Here is a 21,887-nt window from a genome sequence, read left to right as displayed (position 1 = left end):
AAAGACTGAGAAACACTGGTCTAAACCCCTGAAAAAACAAAACAAACACAATAGAGAAACTCAAAAAGAAAGGCTTACTCTTTTAAAACATTTTAAATTACTTCTTTGAAATAAGAGGGTAAATAAGAATGCTTTAGAATCTACACAGCCTCTAGTCAAGATTTTTTAAAACAGAGAACAACAATAATGTTGAGTTAATGAACAAGTGGATGAAAAGACTAAAAGGCAATACTTTGGGCACTGTGGCATTCACAGGCTTGAAATCAGAAAGATACAACCACAATTCAAATTATTCTGCACAGGTTTTATAGCAGTTCCTCTATTTCCAACATACACGGTTTCTGAATAGAGAAAAATAGAGAAAGCATAAGCATGGGGAGTCAGGGGGTCTGGATTAAATTCGGCTCTGCCCCTTTCTGGGACTGTGACTAACTTAAAGTGCCCTGGACTGTACAGTGAGTGGAAAACAACCCCACCAGCCAGCCATAGCCCCTCTCAGGCTGGTCCAGACCACCTGCCTAAAGCCAGCATCTGGCATCATGATGCATCTACGCGACACCTTGCACGTTAATTTCTCATTCAGGCCAGAAGTATTTACTGAGCCTACTACATGCCAGGTCCTGGGCTAGAAGCATAGAGTCTGCAGACAAATAAACAGGCGATCTCAAGGGTAAGGGCTATCAGTGAGGTTAACACATTGATTACAGGCACCAATGGGTATTCATTTGTTGAGCAAATGGACCCTTACATGTGTATGTAAATGAATAAAAATAACCCTTCACGCAAAATCCTGCAAACTTTGAATACAGGACACGGTGAAATCAGACAAGCTAACATGAAATTCACTTAGAGAACATTTTCCTCCTTTTCTTAAAGAAGTTCTTTAGCTCCTGGCTTCTGGAAATTTCCACCCAACTCTTCTTCATACATTCTCAGCAAGTTGTCTTTCCAAACCTTGCCTCTAGGCATCTAGAGGGAGGAAGTCAGTCAACCACATGGTCTAAAGCCTGGGGTCCAGCAGGTCTTGAATAGCATGGTGCTCTCAATGGCCTCTCTTCTCCTGTCCAGTGCCAGGAACCTCAACCCAGGTGCCTGAGAAAAGAAGATGGAAAGTTGTGGTTTTGTTAGGATGCTCTGTGTAAACCCAGTGTGCAAAACCTTTTTTATTATATAGTGTCAACTAGGAAACGGGAAAAAAATATACCAAGCCTAAGTCTGCAAGCTTCCAAAGCACGACACAACACATTAAAGGTTTAGTGTCAGGAACAATCAGGTCCTTGTCGTCTACCCTTTTGCTAGCACAGTTTCCACAAATAACAGGCAAGCTCTAAATTTTCATAAAACATTTTGGCAGTGCAGGATGGACCAGCTTTCTGGCGGTCTCTCTAAGGAAATGACTGCAAATGTTTTTTGGTGTGAACAGCCTTAAGTATTTTAAATCCTTGGTAAATATAGTTGCCAACAGTCCCAAATATGTTTTACTAGTTCTGAATTGGACATTAAGGATGATTTTAGGGGGAGCTTTTTCAACAACAAATATTTCAATAAATGAGTTATCCTAATTCCCTTTCTTAAATGTTGATGACTCTGGGAGACTTTGTAAATGAGAAACAAATTTTAGTAGCCAAATTGCAAAGGCTGAGATAAACAGAAATTTCCTAGAAAGACAACATGGCTATTGAGGCTTCCAGGAATAATATACACCCAGTTTTTACTCTATGAGAATACTGACTTCTAAATCAAAGTTTTGAGAACCGAGCATAACTTTACTAACCTGAAATGATTCTAGGCTTCTTTCAGCAAGTTATCCTGAAGAATGTTTGTTCTAAATCTGGCCAAAATGGTAGCCACTAGCCACATGTATCTATTTCAGTTTCAATTTCAATTAGTTAAAATGAAATAAAATTTAAAATTCAGTCCCTTAGTCATATTAGCCTCATTTCAGTGTTGTACAACTCTATGTGACTGGTGGCTGTGGTACTGGACAGTGTAGAACATGTCTATCTCAAAGAAAGTCATACTGAACAAAATTGTTCTAAATCCTTACTACTCACAGGGTAGGCTAGCAGCTTCAGCAGCACCCAAGTGCTTGTTAAAAACACAGAATCTCATGCCCCCCACAAACCCACTTCATCAGAATCTTCATTTTAACAAGAGGCCCAGACGATTTGTGGGCATACGAAAGTTTGAGAAGCACTGGTCTAAATCAGTGTTTTCCAAACTGGCTTGATCCTAAGAATCACCTAGAGCACTCATTAATCATTCAGAGTCCAGGGCCTTGCCCTCGACCTACTAAATGTGACTCTTCAGAGCAGGTATATGGAAATCTGTATGTTAAACAAGCACTCTAGGTGATTCTTATTGCCCTGGAATTGGGCATTGATATGTTTTTAAAACTCCCCAGGATTCTGATGGGCAGCCAAAGTTAAACACCACTGCTATAAATGATTTCATCTCAAAACTGCTTCTGGTCTTGGGGCGCCTGGGTGGCTCAGTTGGTTCAGCAACTGCCTTCGGCTCAGGTCATGAACCTGGAGTCCTGGGATCGAGTCCCACATCGGGCTCCCTGCTCAGCGGGGAGTCTGCTTCTCCCTCTGACCCTCCCCCCCATGTGTGCTCTCTCTCTCTCTCTCTCTCTCTCAAATAAATAAAATCTTAAAAAAAAAAAACCTGCTTCTGGTCTTAAAATTGAATATTAGATTTTTAAACAGAGGTAAAATGAATGACATTATAAGTAAATCTATCAGTCTGTGCATCTTAGAAACTCAGTTAAAAATCTCCTTATTCTATATTCCATGAGCTAAAACAAGAAGTACTGATATAAGGTTTTGGCTGGGAATTTTGCCAATTTCTAGCTTACATAATCAGACAGAATTCTATATGGTATTTTTCTGGTTTTGTTATCTATTTTTTTAAGCCTCGGCTTTCTGAATAAAATGATGACTTCCTTGAGGATAAAAATGAGGTTTTCTATTTTTTTTGAACCCTATAACTCCTACCATAAAGTACATACTTGTTGACTCTAACCAATAATGAGACCCAGATACAACAAAGTCACAGTATTTTAACAGCAATAGTGAGCAGATAAGAAATCCCCAGACAAGGGGCGCCTGGGTGGCTCAGGCAGTCGGGCATCCGACTTTTGATTTCAGCTCAGGTCGTGGTCTTGGGGTCATGGGGTCGAGCCCTGCATTGGGCTCCGCTTTCAATGTGGGGTCTGCTTGAGATTCTCTCTCTCCCTCTGCCCCTCCCCCCACTCAGGCATGCACACGTGCGCTCTCTAAAATCTTAAAAAAAAAAAAAAAGAAGCCCCGAGACAAAAGACCACCCACTTATGAAGAAATAACAGTCCTATAAAGTTAAGGAATGGGTAACAAAAAGAGAAGTGGCAAAATATGCTATTAATAAGGAAAAGATGAAAAGGAAGTGTTCAGAATCAGAAAACAAAAGATAGGTAGTTGGTTCCCAGATCCTAATTTTATTGTTATGTGTTATAACTTAACTTTTATAGTCCTAGATGCTTAGGGTAGAAAAGAGGAAAGACTTAAAATCAATTAATTACCCAACCTAAGAAGTCAAAAAAGAAAGAATAAATCCAAGGAAAGCAGAAGGAAAGAAAAAATAAAAGCAAGTGAGAATATCAGTGAAATAAAAAACAAACAACAGACTAACAAAGCTGAAAGTTGGTTCTTGAAAAAAAGGAAACACACTTAGAAATGATTCACATACTCAATATCTGTAGATTCAGTGCAATTCCAAACAAAATTCCAGGGGGGCTGGGGGGCAGGGGACTGGGGTGGTGCAGTTGGTTGGGCGTCCAACTCTTGGTTTCAGTCCGGGTCATGATCTCAGGATTCTGAGGTGGAGCCCCACATCCTGGCACCACACTCAGCGGGGAGCCTGCTGAAGACTCTCTCTTTCCCTCTCCCTCTGCCTTCCCCCCCACCCCACTCGCTCCCCCACTCTAATAAATAAATAAATCTTTAAAAAAAATTCCAAGGGATTTGTTTCCTGATAAGCTGATTCTAAACTTTGCATCAGGGTTTCTCACCCTTGACAGTGTTGATATTTAGGGCCAAATAATTTTTTGTCCTGGGGAGTTGTACTATTGCATTGTAGGATTTGTTACAGCATCCCTGGCCTCTACCTACTGTATGCCAGCAGAAACCTATCCCCCAACCCCAAGTTGTGACAATCAAAAATGACTACAGACACTGCCGATGTCCCGGGGCGGGGGGGGGGCAGGTGATAATATCACTCCCACATGAGAGCAACAGCTTTGTAGCTCTAAAAGGTAGGAACCAAAAATAGCCAGAATACTTCTGAAGTAGAACAGATTGGTCTCCCAGATCTCAGGACTAATTATGAAGTTAAAGTAATTAGGACAATGATATGGTACTAGAATAGACCAGCGGGCCCAGATATAGTCCTCCTCCTGAATTACAAACCAGGAGATATTTGCAATTAAGACAACTAGAATATATAAAGAACTCCTACAAATGAATAAGAACAACACAAGCAACCAAATAGGAAAATGGACAAAATTGTTATGGACTAAATGTTTGTGTCCCCCAAAATTCATATGTTGAAATCATAACCCTCAACATGATGGTATAAGGATGTGGAGTCTTTAGGAGGTGATTAGGTCATGAGGGTGGGGCCCTCACGAATGAGATTGGTGCCTTCATAAAAAAAAAAGACCCCAGATAGGGCACCTGGGTGGCTCAGTTGGTTAAGCATTTGCCTTTGGCTCAGGTCATATTCTGAGTCCTGGGATCAAGTCCCACATCAGGTTCCCTGCTTAGTGCAGAGTCTGCTTCTCCCTCTCCCTCTGCCCCTCCCCCTGCTTGTGCTCTCTCTCTCTCAAATAAATAAATAAAATCTAAAAAAAAAAGACCCCAGAGAATCCCCTTTCCATCCACAATGAGAAGATGGTCACATACAAAACAGGAAGCAGGCTCTCACCAGACACCAAATCTGCCAGCACCTTGATCTTGGACTTCTCAGCCTCCAGAACCATGAGAAATACATTTCTGTTGTTTATAAGCCACCCAGTCTATGGTATTCTGTTATAGCAGCCTGAAGGGACTAAGATAGGCATAAAGAGACACTTCACAGAAGAGAAAATACATATGACCAATGGACATGTTAATAGATGTTAAACACCATTAATGATCAGGGAACTTCAAATCAAACCACAGTGTGATGCTATTTTACACCCATTAGTTGGCAAAAATTTAAAAGTCTGGCAATACCAAGTGTCGAAAACGATATAGATCAAGAGAATCCTTTATATATTGCTGATAGGAGAGCATATTAATATAACCATCTTAGGAAATAATAAGTTTGACCTTATATCATGAAGTTGAACAGTCACATGCTCTATGATCCAGTAATTCTACTCCTAAATATATCACAGAGAAGTTCTTATAGAAGTATCTTAGGAGACCCATGTACACATATGGTCATGGTGGCATTGTTCACAATAGTAAAAACCTGAAAACAACCTAAATATTCATTGACAGAAGAGTGGATTGATCAACCATAGTATATTCATACAATGGAGTATTATACCCCATCAAAATAAACTACAGCAACATACACCAACAAGGACAAGTCTTAGCAACATAATACTAAGTAGATTAAGTCTGCAAATACTCCATACAATTTGATATTCTTTTTAAAAGTTAAAAACAACTGGGGCTCCTGGTTGGCTTAATCAGAAGAGCATGTGACTCTTGATTTCGGGGTCATGAGTTCAAGCCCCACGTTGGGTATAGAGATTACTTAAAAAAAAAAAGTTAAAAACAACTAAAATTAAAGATGGACTTTTAGGTCTGAATATAGATGGGTCAAGGAAAGCAAGAGAATGACTAACATAGGATTCAGATGGTTATCTCAGCTCAGGAGCGGAGTGATGAAATGGCTGAAGACCACGTAGTTGGATGAACATTGTTGACTAAGTCCTAGCTTTCACAGTGGGTGGTAAGTTCACTGGTGCTTATCTGCTTATAATTTTTTCTTTAAGTATAAAGCTCTATGCCCAAAGTAGGGCTTGAACTCATGACCCCAAGATCAAGAGTCTCATGCTCCACAGACAGAGCCAACTAGGTGCCCCTATTGATCTGTAATTTTAATTAGATAGGACGCCTGGGTGGCTCAGTCGTTAAGTGTCTGCCTTCGGCTCAGGTCATGATCCCAGGGTCCTGGGATCGAGTCCCACATCGGGCTCCCTGCTCAGCATGAGGCCTGCTTCTCCCTCTCCCACTCCCCCTGCTTGTGTTCCTGCTCTCGCTGTCTCTCTCTGTCCAATAAATAAATAAAATCTTTAAAAAAAAATTTTTAATTAGATAGATGGAGGGATAAATACATAGACAGACAGAAAGACATAGTTGGAAAGGGTTATGAATGGACCAAAGATGAGAGTTGTCTTCAACCAAGGATTGTAATTAATCCAAATCTGTGTACCAAAAGTCCATTAAAAACATATTACGTCAAATATTTAATAATTAAGGAAAATGGAAAAATAAGAAAGCTCATTCAAATTGTGGATATAGTTCTGAAAAACCATACACAAATTTTTTTTTTTTTGCCACTGGTATTGAAATCAAATTTCAAATGTCTTACTAGACCTTGCCTTTTGTTATTTTTGGTTTTTTTAAATATTTTATTTACTTGAGAGAGAGAGAGAACACAAGCAGGGGGAGCGGCAGGCAGAGGGAGAAGCAGGCTCCCCGCTGAGAAGGGAGCCTCATACAGGACTCGATCCCAGGACCCTGGGATCATCACCCGGGCCAAAGGCAGATGCTTATCCGACTGAGCCACCCAGGCGCCCCTGTTTTTGTTTTTAATAGCAACCTTACAACAGATCTTTTCCTAAGGTAAATAATCACTGTGCTGTGCATGTAATTATCCTCTAGTTTACTTATTTAGTAAGTTTTCACCTCCAGCCACTTTCTCACATCTCTCTCTGTGTTTTTGTGTGTGTATACACACACATATATATAAAACCTCTACATATATAATCTCCTTCTTACAAATAGCTACCCAGGGGGACCCTGCACAAGTCCCCTTCTCTCTCAATTTTGCCAGAGTAGGGTTTCCATCCCCTCAACACAGCTTACCCTGCTCACCCTCCTCTAGCCCGGCATCTCTCTGACTTCCCTGGCCCTGGTTTCTCATCTCATCTCATTGACTGTGCAGGTCTTTGGGACCAGGACTATGCTCTTTGGTTTATTTTATTTTAAGAAAACTCTACCCTCAAAAGGGGAGCTTGAACTCAAGGCCCTGAGATCAAGAGTCACATGCTCTACCAACTGAGCCAGCCAGGTGCCCCAGGACTCTGCTCTTTGAATCCGCAGCTCCTTCTACATCCCCAACAACCACACCCCCATTCCCCATCTCTCCACTCCAGAGACCCAGGCCTATTCCTTTCCTCGCTCAACAAATATTTACCAGCCACTTTCACTATGAGCAATGCACTGAATTAGGTACAATGGGAGATACGGGTGAACCAGAGGAAACCCTGGCCTCAGAAACATGCAGACCAGTGGAGGAGGTAAATATATATTGCAGAAGTAATTATGAGAGAAAAGAATGTGTCAGGTCTTGCCCACACCTATAAAACCAACATTGATTCAGATCCCAGGATGAATTTGACTTAAGGCCGGGAGCAATTAACAGACTCCGGCCCCTGGAAGGCTGGATATAAGCACCCAGGTGCCCTTCCTCCATCAATCAGTTCTGTCGTGGGGCCTTGATTCTTATATACAGGATTCTGACTTCTTCACTGCACCCAAGTTCCTGTTCTGGAAACTTGCTTAACATCTCAGTGCCCTACTGGAAGCTCCAGGCCTTATCAATGGACTCGATCTTGGCCTCTGCCCCTCGTTTCTGATTCTAGTAACTTTCACAGTATAATGTCTTTTCTTTGGCTTGGGGGTCCTTGAACCGGAGAACTGTTCCAGAACTGCAGCTAATAGATGGAGGCTTGTTAGTTCTTCCTGATGATACTCTCTGATGCCACATATGTGTGCTTTCAAATTGCACCTTCCTGGGATTATTGTGATTTACTGAGGATGCCTACTACTTCATCCTGCCGTCCCCTATGCCCTATTTCTGTCCGACTCACCCGTAATTGTTCTTAGACCTCAAGCCCCTTCATATGTCCACCCTCCAGTCATTCCAGCTCCCCCAAAATGTTGTCCTGCAGCTAGGGAGGGGTCAGCTTCAGGCCCTGCCTCCCAGCCAGCCACATAACTGACCCTGTCCCCACTGAATACTGGGATATGACTTGAGATGCTGGAACAGGTATAGGTCAAGAGTTCACAGAGAGTTAAGCCAAGGAAGAGAGGGATTTCGTTCTAGACAAAAGGAGGCACTTCGTGGGTAAGCTCCAAAGGACTTTTTCAGGCAAAAGCGTGAAAGTGAAGAAATTGGTGAAATGCATAGGAAACAGCAAATCATTCCATTTGGCTGGAGCAAAGAGCATAGAGCGGAGTGATTTGGTAAAAGCAGGCTGATTCTATTTTGTGGAGGACCTTGAATGACAGGCAGTGGAGTTTGGATGTTATTCACTAGAAAATGGGGAGTCACTATAGACTTTTGAGAATATGATTAGAGTTGCTCTTTTCCAGTATCTGGAGCATGTGTAGAGTTTATATACTGGAGACCTGTATGGGTAGTCATCTTTAAACAGTCACAATGGGAAGGGAAAGGGAGGGACAATTACAAGAGCTGTAGAGGAGACAGAATTAAAAGAAGATGCCATAAATGATACTTCCCTCTTCTTTGGTTTCAATATTCATAGATGACTTAGGTTTGTAACTTGCAAACCAGGATAATGGTACTGTATATTGAAGAGAAATAAGAAATTCAGGTGATTAGGGTTCTTGTCACCAATTCCAATGTGCGTGGGTAGATCCCCCCAACACCAACAAACAGTGCAGACACCAGCTGGGTATCCTACAATTTAACTCGATCCCGACATGATCTACCTGGATGTAGCATTGATTCCACAGGTTACGGGTGCAGTCCTACAGGACTGCCCATTCCCCACACTTCAGATGCCCCTTGCAAACCCAGATTATCACCAGTGCTTTTGACCTGACCAGCCACAAATTGGAGGTTCCAACAACCACCTGCCATTCAGGATGCCAACTGCAAATTCAGGTTGTTACCAGTACTTCTGACCGACTGCCTATAAATCAGAGGTTTCCAGGACCCCCTCCTTGGTACAATTAATTTGCTAGAGCGGCTGACAGAACTCAGGAAACATTTTATTCACTAGATTGCCAGTGTATTATAAAAGAATGTAAGTTGGGAACAGCCCAATGGAAGGGATGCACAAGGCAAGGCGCAGGGAAAGGGCACGGAGCTCACCTGCCCTCTCCAGGGCACCACTATTCCCGTACCTCCACATGTTCACCAAACTGGAAGCTTTTTGAACCCTGTCCCTTTGTTTTTGTTTTTTTTTTAAGATTTTATTTATTTATTTGAGAGAGAGAAAGAAAGAGCACGGGCAGGGGGAGCGGCAGGCAGGGGAGAAGCAAGCTCCCCACTGAGCAGGGAGCCGGACCTGAGCCGAAGGCAGACGCTTAACCAACTAAGCCACCCAGGCGCCCCCACTTTGGATTTTTATGGAGGATTCATTACCTAGGCATGATTGATTAACTCATTGGCCATCAGCAATTGATTCAACCTTCCCCCCCCCCGGAAGTTTGTTGGGGGGGTGGGTATTACAAGTTCCAACCCTCTAATCACAGGTTGGTTCCCCTGGCAACCAGCCCCCATTCCAGTTAACTAAGGGCTTTCCAAAAGCAACTCATTAACATAACTAAAGACACCTTTGTGGCTCTTATCACAGGAAATTCCAAGGGCTTTAGGAAGTCTGTGCCATTCCTGTGGAAGACCAAATATATATTTCTTATTATAAATCCCAAATCACAGGAGGAGGAGGTAGTGGAGGAAAATCAGAGCCAGCTTACAACTGATGATGTTAAGCTGGAATCTTAGAGAAAGGTACAAATCCAGATAAAAATTTCAAAGTCATGGATTTGGGGGAGATTTATAAGGGAGAGGTATAGAGAAAGAGGAGGTTAGATCAAAAGCAGAACCTGGGTCGAGGCAGGAAACAGGAACCACACCAGTGATCCCAACAGTGAAAACTGAGTATAAGGAATTGTTAACTAAGCAAAGGGTGGTTAACTACTGAAATGCAGAAACCTCAAAGGTGTAACAGAAATAACTACTGTGGAAAGAGGCTTGCCACTTCCAGGGCTGAGGGAAAAGTCAACAAAGAAGTACCTCAGAAAATCCGAGGAGTCCCCTAACCCCCACCCCCGCAGAGCTGAGATTCAGACCTCTGGAGAGTTGGTGCCACTGCTGCAGGAACACATCATCCACCGCAAGAGTGAGGAAGAAACACACTAGAGGCAGCTCCACAGACCTGTTAAGAGCAGCCCACCGCACGGAAACCCCTGCTGGGACCAGTTGCACACGGAGCCAAGCAAGCCAATCACAGCAATGCGAAGACAAAACAAATAAGCAAACAGGAAGCAGAAAAGTCCTCCAGCGCCCCCTATTGACAGAGCCTAACCTAGAGCCAGCTGCCAAAGGAGAAAATGTGGTTTGCAGGGACCCACTCCAGTTTTACAAAGTGGGGGGAAAAAAGAGTGGGCTTGAAGCCCTGAGTGAATAAATTAATAACCGGGATATTGGTATTCATCTAAACTTAGAGGATGAGAGAAAGAGAAGCGAGACAAGAAACAAGATAAACTAGGTCTTTATTTTTTTTTAAGATTATTTTTTTTTAAAGATTTTATTTATTTATTTGACAGAGAGAGAGACAGCGAGAGAGGGAACACAGGCAGGGGGAGTGGGAGAGGGAGAAGCAGGCTTCCTGCGGAGCAGGGAGCCCGATGCGGGGCTCGATCCCAGGACCCTGGGATCATGACCTGAGCCGAAGGCAGACGCTTAACGACTGAGCCACCCAGGCGCCCCTAAGATTTTATTTATTTATTTGACAGAGAGAGAGAGAGAGAGAGAGAGCGAGAGCAGGAACACAAGCAGGGGGAGTGGGAGAGGGAGAGGCAGGCTTCCCTCCGAGCAAGGAGCCCGATGCGGGGCTCGATCTCAGGACCCCGGGATCATGACCTGAGCCGAAGGCAGACGCTTAACGACTGAGCCACCCACGCGCCCCTAAATAAATAAAATCTTAAAAAAAAAAAAGAAAGATAAACTCAGAATTGCAAGTGGGAGCGCTGTCCACCAATCAAAGCCTGAGAAAACTCCACTATAGTTAGGTAACTAGGAGGTTATCAGCGATATCTGGCTTTCTTCTTTTTAATTTTTTTAGGCAAAACTAATCTATAGTTCCACCAGTCAGAACAGTAGCTACCCTTGGGAGATAGGATACTGAGTGGAGACCTGAGAGGGACTTCGGAGGTGCTGGAAATACCTTGTGTATTGATCTGGGTCGTGGTAACACAGTTGTAGACATAAGTAGAAATTAATCAAGCTGTACACTACAGATCTGTGCACTTTATGTATGTTATATCTCAATTAAAAAATTTTAATAACATTTGTTTCAACACTGTATGTTAACTATACTGGAATTAAAATAAAATAACCAAAAATGCCTGGGTGGCTCCATTGTTAAGCGTCTGCCTTTGGCTCGGGTCATGATCCCAGGGCCCTGGGATCAAGTCCCACATTGGGTTCCTTGCCCAGCAGGGAGCCTGCTGCTCCCCCTGCTTGTTCTCTCTCTCTCTCTCTCTCTCTCTCTCTCTCTCTGACAAATAAATAAATAAGATCTTTAAAAATATAAAGAAATAGAAACTACTGTCTTCTGATCAACATTCTTCCTGATTCAGTAGAAAGGCTTGATTTTTTAAAGGAATAACAGCTTTGTTTTCTTTCTTTTTTTTTTATGTTTTAAAGAGGGCGGCTGGGTGGCTCAGTTGGTTAAGCGACTGCCTTCGGCTCAGGTCATGATCCTGGAGTCCCGGGATCAAGTCCCGCATCGGGCTCCCTGCTCAGCAGGGAGTCTGCTTCTCCCTCTGACCCTCCCTCCTCTCATGTGCGTGCGCTCTCTCTCTCAAATAAATAAATTTTTTTAAAGATTTTATTTATTTATTTGTCAGAGAGAGAGAGTGCACAAGTAGGGGGAGCAGCAGACAGAGGGAGAAGCAGGCTCCTCACTGAGCCGAGCAAGGAGCCCAACCGGGACTGGATCCCAGGCAAAGGCAGAGCTTCACCGACTGAGCCACCCAGGCGCCGCAGCGGCCGGAGCTACAGACAGCATCTGCGGGCAGCCCGCCTCAGGGCGGGCTCCACCAGCGGAGCTGGGGGCAGGGGCAACACTCCCCTACCCCAGAGCAGAAGTCCCCAGGGGAGGGGGAGAGCCGCGCACCACCCTCGACTGTCCGCCCCACCCCAAGCGGCGAGCGAAGCTGACTGACCCGCCCGCCCCACCGACGAGGGTACGCCAGCGGCCGCGTGGAGAAGGGAGGAGATAAAATAAAACAAGAACATTTGCTTCTAAGTTTGAAGATGATTTTTTACCTTCCCTGAGTAAATTTGGAAAATAAGGAAAAAGGACATCTAGTTTCTGCCGTGGTAGTCCATATTATTTGGAACAATTCTCCTTATGAAAACAACTACAAATTCTAAGTAAAATATTGTTTTTAAAACTTCATAAAGACAGGGACACCTGGGTGGCTCAGTTGGTTAAGGTTAAACATCTGCCTTCAGCTCGGGTCATGATCCTAAGGTCCTGGGATCCAGCCCCATATGGGGCTCCCTGCTGAGCAGGGAATCTGCTTCTTCTCCCTCTGACCCTTCCCCGGCTCCCACCCATCCCCCCAAGCTCTCTCTCTCAAATAAATAAATAAAGTCTTTTTAAAAATTCATAAAAACAAGCAAACAAAAAACTTCATAAAAACATCAAAATGTTGGGGTGCCTGGCTGGCTCAGTTGGAAGAGCTTTCGACTCTTGATCTCGTGGTCATGAGTTTGAGCCCCATATTGGGTGTAGAGATTACTTAAATAAATAAAACTTTTTAAAAAATCAAAAAGCTGACAGGATTATAAGAATCAGGTGAAAAAAAATTTTAAAGATTTATTTACTGGGGCGCCTGGGTGGCTCAGTCAGTTGAGTGTCTGACTTCCGCTAGGGTCATGATCTCAGGGTCCTGGGATCCGGGCCCATGTTGGGCTCCCTGCTTCGTGGGGCTTCTGCTTCGCCCTCTCCCTCTTCCCCCTCCCCCTACTCTCTCTCTCTCTCTCACTCTAATCTATCTCTCTCAAAAAAATAAATACATTCTTTAAAAAAAAGAAAAAGAGATTTATTTATTTGAGAGACAGAGAGCATGGTGGGGACAGGGCAGAGAGAAAGGGAGAGAGAATCCCCAACAGACCCCGCTGAGCACAGAGCCCAATGTGAGGCTGGATCTCATGACCCTGAGTTCATGACCTGAGCAGAAATCAAGAGTTGATGGCCAACCGACTGAGCCACCCAGGTGTCCTGGAATCAGGTGAAAATCAGGAATCAAGTAACCAGGGAGGTAAACATGGCACTTCTTGCTGCTTTTGCCCTAAGCAAAAAGCATTCTACAAAACATTAAGTTGCAGAAGCAGACTTTCATTTTGAAAGCCAAAAGTGAGGAGTCCAATAGGAGACCATGGCCACATTAAACTGGGACAAAAGTGAACCAGCAGTAAACCTACCACTGCTTTTACCTCCAGGAGCCTGTAGTAATGCTTGCCTTGACTCAGAACAGGAGGAAAAAAAGAGTAGAAAACTTGATAAGGAAGTTTCACCCACAGGTTGATCCATGCAGGGAATTGCAGCCCAAATTCACATCACCGGGCTGTCCACAAAAACCTCAAGTCATAAATATAGTTTATGGCCATCAGATACTAGACTCCTAATGCCCGTAAGCCCCAGACAAAAGAAAAGCAAATTCTCAGTGGAGGGAGTTTCTGTCATCTTAGACTGTCAGGGAATCCTGACATATAAATGTTCAGGGGCACCAACAAATGTCCAGTCAAAGATAATCAAGCACACAAGGAAATAAGGCATCATGAACAAGAAACAGCAGAAACCAACTTCAGATGTTGTGGTCATCTAGTGCATATTAAACAAAAATAAACAAACTTGTGCTTACTTTAAAAAAAAATAACAGATAAAATTAACTCCAGAAAAAAAGATATCATTAAAAAATGAATAGCAGATAATAAAAAAAGCCTCTAGAAATGGAAAATATAATAACTGAAATTAAAAGCTCAAACTGGACAGTGATTGGATATAGTTAACAAAAAAAGTCTTATTGGATAGAATAGGGGTTGGCAAACTATGGTCTGTGGGCAAAATCTGGCCTGCCTGTTTTTATAAATGATGTTTTATTGTAACACAGCCATACCTATTCCTTTACTTATAGTCTATGGCTGCTTTTGTGCTAAGATGGGCAGAGTGGAGAAGCTGTGACAGACCCTGCATGGTCTATTAAGGCTAAAATATATACTCTTCGACCCTTTGCAGAGAAAGTTTGCCAACTCCTGAACTAGAAGAAACATCAGAAGAATTTATCCAGAATTTAGCACAGAGAGACAAAAAGAAGAAAAATATAGAAGAAAGTTTAAGAGAGGTGGAGGACAGAGTAAGAAGATCCAACATGCATTCAATTATAGCCCTGAGAGAAAGAAAAAAGAATGGGGTAAAGGAATTATTTAAAGAGAGATTGGTATATCCAATGTAATATTATGCAGCCATCAAAAAAATGAAATCTTGCCATTTGCATTGACATGGATGGAACTAGAGGGTATTATGTTAAGTGAAATAAGTCAATTAGAGAAAGACAATTATCATATGATCTCACTGATATGCAGAATTTAAGAAACAAGGCAGAGGATCGTAGGGGAAGAGAGGAAAAAATGAAACAAGACGAAACCAGAGAGGGAGACAAACCATAGGAGACTCTTAATCTTAGGGAACAAACTGAGGGTTGCCAGAGGGGAGGGGAGACGGAGGGATGGGGTGGCTGGTGATAGACACTGGGGAGGGTATGTGTTGTGGTGAGCACTGGGTGTTGTGTAAGACTGCTGAATCACAGACCTGTACCCCTGAAACAAATAATACATTATATGTTAATAAAAAAATTCTTTTTCTAAAAAAAAATAAAAAGATACTGGCTGAAAATCTTTCAGACCTGTTGAAAGATAACAACCCACAGAATCTAAAAGCTTGGTGAATCCTAAGCAAGATAAATGAAAAGAAATTCAAAGCAGTCACATCGCAGCAAAACTCCAGAAAAGCAAAAAGACAAAGAGAAAATCTGAAAAGCAGCAAAGGAAAAGAGACCATTTCAAAGGAGTAATGGCTAGACGGACAGGTGAATTTTCAACAAACAAACAAAAACCTGGAAGGCAGATCTTTTCAAAGTGCTGAAATAAAATAAAGGCCAATCTAAAATTCTATGCCAACTGAAAATATTCTTCAAGATTGAAGACAAACAAAAACTGAGAAAATGAGCTTCTGGAAGACCTAAACTAAAGTAAATACTAAAGTGAATTCTCTGGACAGAAGAAAAATGATCCCGGGGCAGCTGGTTGGCACAGTGGGTAGAGCATGCCACTCTTAATCTCAGTGTTGCGAGTTTGAGCCCTGCGGTGGGCAGAGAGACTACTTTAAAAAAAAAAAAAATTACCCCACAGGGAAAACCAGAGATACAAAAAGGATTGAAGGCTAATGAAATAGTAAATACATGGGTAAATCTAAATGAATACTGACTGCACGAAACAATATAATAATGTCTTATGGGATGTATATCTGTACTCCTGAGCTTGGGGGTGTCATAATAAAATACCACAGCCTGGGTGGCTTAACCTGCAAAAATTTCTTTCTCACAGTCTGGAGGCTGGAAGTCTGAGATCCGGATGCTGCCACAGTTGGGTTCTGGTAAGCGCCCTCTTCCTGGTTTGAAGATGGCCTCCCTCTTGCTATGTGCTCGCATGGCAGAGAAGAAGCTCTAGGTGTCTCTTCCTCTTCTTAAAAGGGTAATAATCACATCATGGGAACTCCACCCTTATGATCTCATCTAAACCTAATCACTTCCCAAAGGTGCCATCTCCTAATACCATCACCCTGGGGCATTCAGGCTTCCACTTATGAATTTTGGGAGAACACAAAATATTCAGTATATGTGTATCCATACACACACACAGAGAGAGAGAGAGGGACAGAGAGACAGAAATAAAGAGAATAAAAATATACAAAACAAAGACATATAAGTGGGATGACCATATTATTTTATACACAACCCAGGACAGTTTGAGAGTGAAAGGAGGAGATACTACTTATGCCACAGGGACAGCAGATGTAAACCAGGGCTTGGCTGGGCAAACTGGGGTATATAGTCATCCTGAATATAAATCAAGAGGTAGGTAAGTAGAATTAAAGTGTCTTAAGGTCTATGAAATTCCAGGAAAAAGGAAAAAATATGATAGATTTTTGTTGGTGTTATGAACGGTATATTTACTTAAATTTCACTTTCTGTTTTTGTTTTTAAGTATAAACATACTAAACAGTCATCAACCTCATTAGCAATCAGGGAAATACAAATTAAAGTCACAGTGGGATACCACTACAAACCCTCCAAACTGGCAAAAAATTTAATTTGCAGTCTTTTCAAAGAATGCCAATTATACATCCAAAAATATGACAATATCAGATTGCGATAATAATTGTGGACCATAGAAGTCTCATACACTGCTGGTGAGACTATAAATTGGTAGAAATGTTTTAGAAAACAGTTTGGCATAACTTAATAAAGTTGAAGACAAACAGAGCCTGAGGCCAATAGTTCTTTTATGTGTACACTCTGGAAAAACTGGTACATGCACTTTGTAAACAAGATAAATGTTCAAGAATGTTCATGGCAACATGCTTTGTAACAGCCCCCAAATGAAAACCCCAAGTGCATCTATGCTAAAATGGAAATACATATCGTGGCATATTTATTCAATAGAATGAATATGCTTTAGCCATGAAAATACACAGCTACACACTGTGACATAGATCAAATCTCAAAAACAAAACATTAAGCAATAGAAGAGAAAGAGCAAAAGTGTGAGAGAGAGAGAGAGAGAACCCAAACTGCATGATTCCATTCGGCCAATACTCAAATCCAGGATGCATACCTACAGGTAACACAAAAACAAAGAAATGTGAAAAACAAGGACTTGATTATCAGGAGTTAGGAGCTACTTGTGGGGAGAAGACTGAGGGTCATGGTCATGGATGTTGCATGCAGAAAACTTCCATAAGGCTGTTTTATTGACCTGGATCAGCCACACTGTATTTGTCTTTTTTTTTTTTTTTGGCTTTAAAATAGAAAGTACAGGGGCGCCTGGGTGGCTCAGGCAGTTAGGCATCCGACTCCTGATCTCAGCTCAGGTCTTGATCACAGGGTCGTGAGTTCGAGCCCCACGTTGGGCTCCATGCTGGGCATGGAGCCTACTTACAATTTTAAAAATAAATAAATAAATAATATAAATTAAAAATATAAATAATAAACTAGAAAGTACATATGTATGAGATACATTTTTGTATGTAGGTTATATTTCATTATTTTAATAAAGTAAATATGAGAAAGTACAAAAAAGAGGGAAATATTGTGTATAACCCACCACTTGGGAATACATATAGTTGGCATTTTAATAGATTTCCTTCCTGTTCTTTTTCTCTTTTCCTGGACATAGATACCCTTTCTGTTTTGTGTGTTTTTACAAAATTGAGATTATACTATAAAACTTAGAAAATCGAGATCAATTTTTTCTCTTTATTAAATTTTTAAACCAAATTGATTTATTTATTTTAAAGTTTTATTTATTTAAGTAATCTCTACACCCAACATGGGGTTCGAACCCACAACCTCAAGAGCAAGAGTTACATGCTCTTCCGACTGAGCCAGCCAGGCACCCCTCTCTTTAATATTTTACCTTGATCTTATTGGAATTCCTTAAAAGGCCAATGTCCCGTAGTGGTAGAGCCAGAAGACATTGTATGGGAGGTTGTCTGGGCAATTAGCAAGGTACTGGAGAAGGTAATTTACTTTGCTTTTTCAAGAAGCTTAGAATACCAAATATCTTTTAGAATAAGTAGGACTAACACATAATGTGTATTTGGGTTAAGTAGGACTTTGTGGGCAGATCTAATCATTGACCCAAATAAATATGCTGAACCCTGGTACATTTGTATAACACTGAAAAATTAATTGAGAGTGGAGTATTGGACATGTAGGACTTGGCAGAAAATTAGTATGCAGTTGTAGATGGGGCCAGATCGTGAAGGGTCTTCCAATGCCAGTAATATTGGATTTGGATTTCTCCTAAAGGTAAGAGGGAGCCAGGAGAGTTTTTTTTTAGTTTGTTTGTTTGTTTTCTTGTTTTTTTTTTAATTTAAGGGGTGCCTGTCCAACTCCATCGGTGGAGCATGTGACTCTTGATCTCAGGGCTGTGAGTTCAAGCCCCATGTTGAGTGTAGAGATTACTTAAAAATAAAATCTTTAAAAAAAGATAAAAAAATTTAAATAAAACTTTTATTTTAGAATAGTTTCAGATCTACATAAAAGTTGTGAAGATAGGGGGTCCTGGCTGACTCAGTCACTAGAACATGTAACTCTTGATCTCAGGGTTGTGGGTTCAAGGCCCATGTTGGGCATGGAGCCTACTTTAGAAAAAGTTGTGGAGATAGCAGAGAGAGTTCCCATATACCCCATACCTAGTTTTCCCTATTGCTAACATGTTACACTGGTTTAGTACACTTGTCACAACTAAGGAACCAGTACTGATACATTCGTTTCTTCGGATTTCCTTAGTTGTTACCCAATGTCTTTTTCCAGTTTCACAACTCCATCCAAGATACCATATTAGATTTAGTCATCATGTCTTCTTAGGGTCCAATTGTCTGTGACAGTTTCTCAGACTTCTGTGTTTTTGATAACTTTGGCAGTTTTGAGGACGACTCGTCAGGTATTTTGTAGAATGCCCCTCTATTGAAATTTGTCTTGTGTTTTTCTCATGAATAGACAGATGTTATACATTTCTGTGAAGACCGCAGAGGTAAAATACCATTATTAGCACATCATATTAAGGGAACATGCTATCAATATGACATATCACTGGTGATGTTGACCTTGATCACCTGGCTGAGACAGTGTTTGCCAGGTTTCTCCACTGTCAAGTTATTCCCCTCACCCCTGATACCCACAGTTTCCATACTCTTCTCTTTGGAAAGAAGTCAGTGCAGCCCACCCTCAAGACGGGGTGTGTGTGTGTGTGTGTGTGTGTGTGTGTGTGTTTGTGAAGCTTCACCTCCTTAAGGCTGGAGTATCTACATAAATTATCTGGAATTCTTCTGCCTGGGAGATTTGTCTCTTCTCCAGGGAAGGTTTTTAATCAAGGAAATGAGACTGCTAGATTTGGTTTCGTGAGGGAAACTCTGACATCAGTGTGAAGAATGAGCTACAGAAGGGACCAAAAGATCGACAGATAAGATGCTGTGACACAAATTAGGCCAGAGATAAAGACCTGGACAAGATAGTAGCCCTGGGAACAGAGAAGAACGTCCTACAGGATTTGTGGGGAGGGTGGGAGGGAGGAGATAGAATGTCAGTGCTAGAGGAAATAATGAATCCATGTTCACTTTATTGAGACTTCAAGGGAAAGAGATCAAGCACCCCGAGAGAATTTTTAGTGAAGAGCTTTGATCACAGCTGGAGTTAAAATGTTGGCAGTTCTAAACGGGCACCTGGAAGGTGAAGCCATAGGAGGGGCTGAGTTTATCCAAGGAGAACACATAGTTGAAGAAGAAAGGAGGAATAAGGGAAGAAATTCTGGGAACACCAATTATGTTGAATAATATATGCCAAATTCCAAATTAATAGATGAATAATTTTGGAACGTTCTGCATTTGCCTGCACCAGTTCAAAAAATGCCTAATAATCAAGGACCTATTTTGGTACTGCTTTCTCTCTTTACAAAAGCACATGGTTTATCCAAAAATGTATGAAACATGCCAGTGTAATTTTTATATGTATTTTCAGCGTACCAGTAAAAAAAAAAAATCAAGTTTGCTTTTTTCAAAATAAAACAAATGCTATTGTTCAGTACAGGAATTTAAAAAAATCCAAAGTTGGAGATTTAAGAGTAGACTTTGCTTTTTAAACTATTCTTTTAATAAATTTTATTTTTAAAGAATTTTATTTATTTATTTGAAAGAGAGAGAATGAGAGAGAGAGAAAGAGAGCACATGAGAGGAGGGAGGGTCAGAGGGAGAAGCAGACTCCCTGCTGAGCAGGGAGCCCAATGCGAGACTCTATCCTGGCACTTCAGGATCATGACCTGAGCCGAAGGCAGTCTTAACCAACTGAGCCACCCAGGCGCCCCTCTTTTAATAAATTTTAAGTTGTACAATATTTAAGACATTCAAGAATGATGATTTAGAAGTGATAAGAATGGTCATTTTTCTCTTTTCCCCCTATTCAAAGGAAAGTTTTCAAAGTTTCACATTAAGATGCTATTTGCTTTTGGGGCACCTGGCTGGCTCAGTCATTGGAGTGTGCAACTCTTGATCTTGGAGTTGTGAGTTCAAGCCCCACATTGAGTATAAAGAGTACTCAAAAATAAAATCTTTAAAAAAAAGTTGGTATTTGGGGTGCCTGGCTCAGTTAGTTAAGCAGCTGCCTTCTACTCAGGTCATGATCCCAGGGTCCCAGGATCGAATCCCACATCGGGCTCCCTGCTCAGTAGGGAGTCTGCTTCTCCCTCTCCCTCTGCCTCTCCTCCTTGCTCTTGCTCTCTCTATCTCTCTCAAATTAATAAGTAAAAATTTTAAAAATCTTTAAAAAAAGATGCTATTTGCTTTCAATTTATTTTTGTAGTTTAACTAGACTAAATCTCTAGAGAATAAAAGATATTATAGAAAAAGTGTCACATCATGGAAAAAAACATTAGTCATCAGAAAGCCCAGGATCCATTTCTGACTCTCTTACTCACTGGGCAATCTTATGGCACTGGCATTTCTGGGTGTCTCTTTCCTCATTGGTCAAAATGGAGGGGATGGAAGACCTGCCCCCAAAAGAGTTGAAGGGCTGAAAAGAAACAGATCAATGAAACTACTTTAAAAATGAAAAACACTGGGAAAAACAAGACATTATTATTATTGAAAAAATTCTGAGAGCATATTAAGGGAAACAAAAAGGACTGAAATATCAAAGAAAAGAAAGATAAGAAAATCTCAGCCTTTAAGATTTCTTCATTCATTCAATTTATTGAGCACAATTATGGTGGAATATTGTTTGGTGTTGAGGAACGCAGAGTTTTGAAAGGAAGGTAAGCCAGTAAACTGATATATAGAGAAGGAAGGATGGTCTGCTAGGAGAAAAGTGACTAATTCTGCCTGGGATAGTAAAAGTTGGCTTCTCAGAGGAGGTGGCATTTGAGCTGGATCTTGATAGATGAATTGGAGTTTGCAGGCGAGAAAATTTCAGGCAAGAGACAAAGAAGTCGTCGCTATAGGGCCAATAAAGGACTGTGAGGGGGAAAAATGTACAAATACATCACAGAGTTCCGTTAAGGGAGGGCAAGATGAGTTTGGGAACTTGTGAGGCATTCAATGAACATGCAAATGACTTGTCTCATTAGCATGTAAATGAGTGCTTTCTTTAAAGAAAGCTCCTTTTGTAAAATGAAGTCTAATTAGTTTCAAAATTCTGTACATGTGGCAGACTCCAGGCATGAAGGATTACTGACAAAGGCTATTTTTATAACTAATTTCTGTTGTGGTTTTTCACATTTTAAAAAATCCTTACAATGGTTACAATGGT

The 21,887-nt window shown here is 41.4% G+C and overlaps 1 long non-coding RNA gene across 1 annotated transcript; it reads right to left on the bottom strand.

Annotated features, from left to right (window-relative positions):
- Nucleotides 1–283: 283 nt before the first annotated feature.
- LOC141374326 (uncharacterized) lies at nt 284–10,492 on the bottom strand. Its single transcript, XR_012381102.1, has 2 exons — nt 10,362–10,492; nt 284–1,092 (listed from the first exon to the last, which is right to left on the bottom strand). It is a non-coding gene; the product is annotated as an uncharacterized lncRNA (long non-coding RNA).
- Between the last annotated feature and the right edge of the window lie 11,395 nt (nt 10,493–21,887).

This window comes from Callorhinus ursinus, unplaced genomic scaffold, assembly GCF_003265705.2.
Source record: "Callorhinus ursinus isolate GAN/ISIS: 27379988/994484 unplaced genomic scaffold, GSC_fseal_2.0 scaffold16, whole genome shotgun sequence".
Taxonomy (NCBI): Eukaryota; Metazoa; Chordata; class Mammalia; order Carnivora; family Otariidae; genus Callorhinus; species Callorhinus ursinus.
This window is presented reverse-complemented; position numbering and strand designations above follow the sequence as displayed.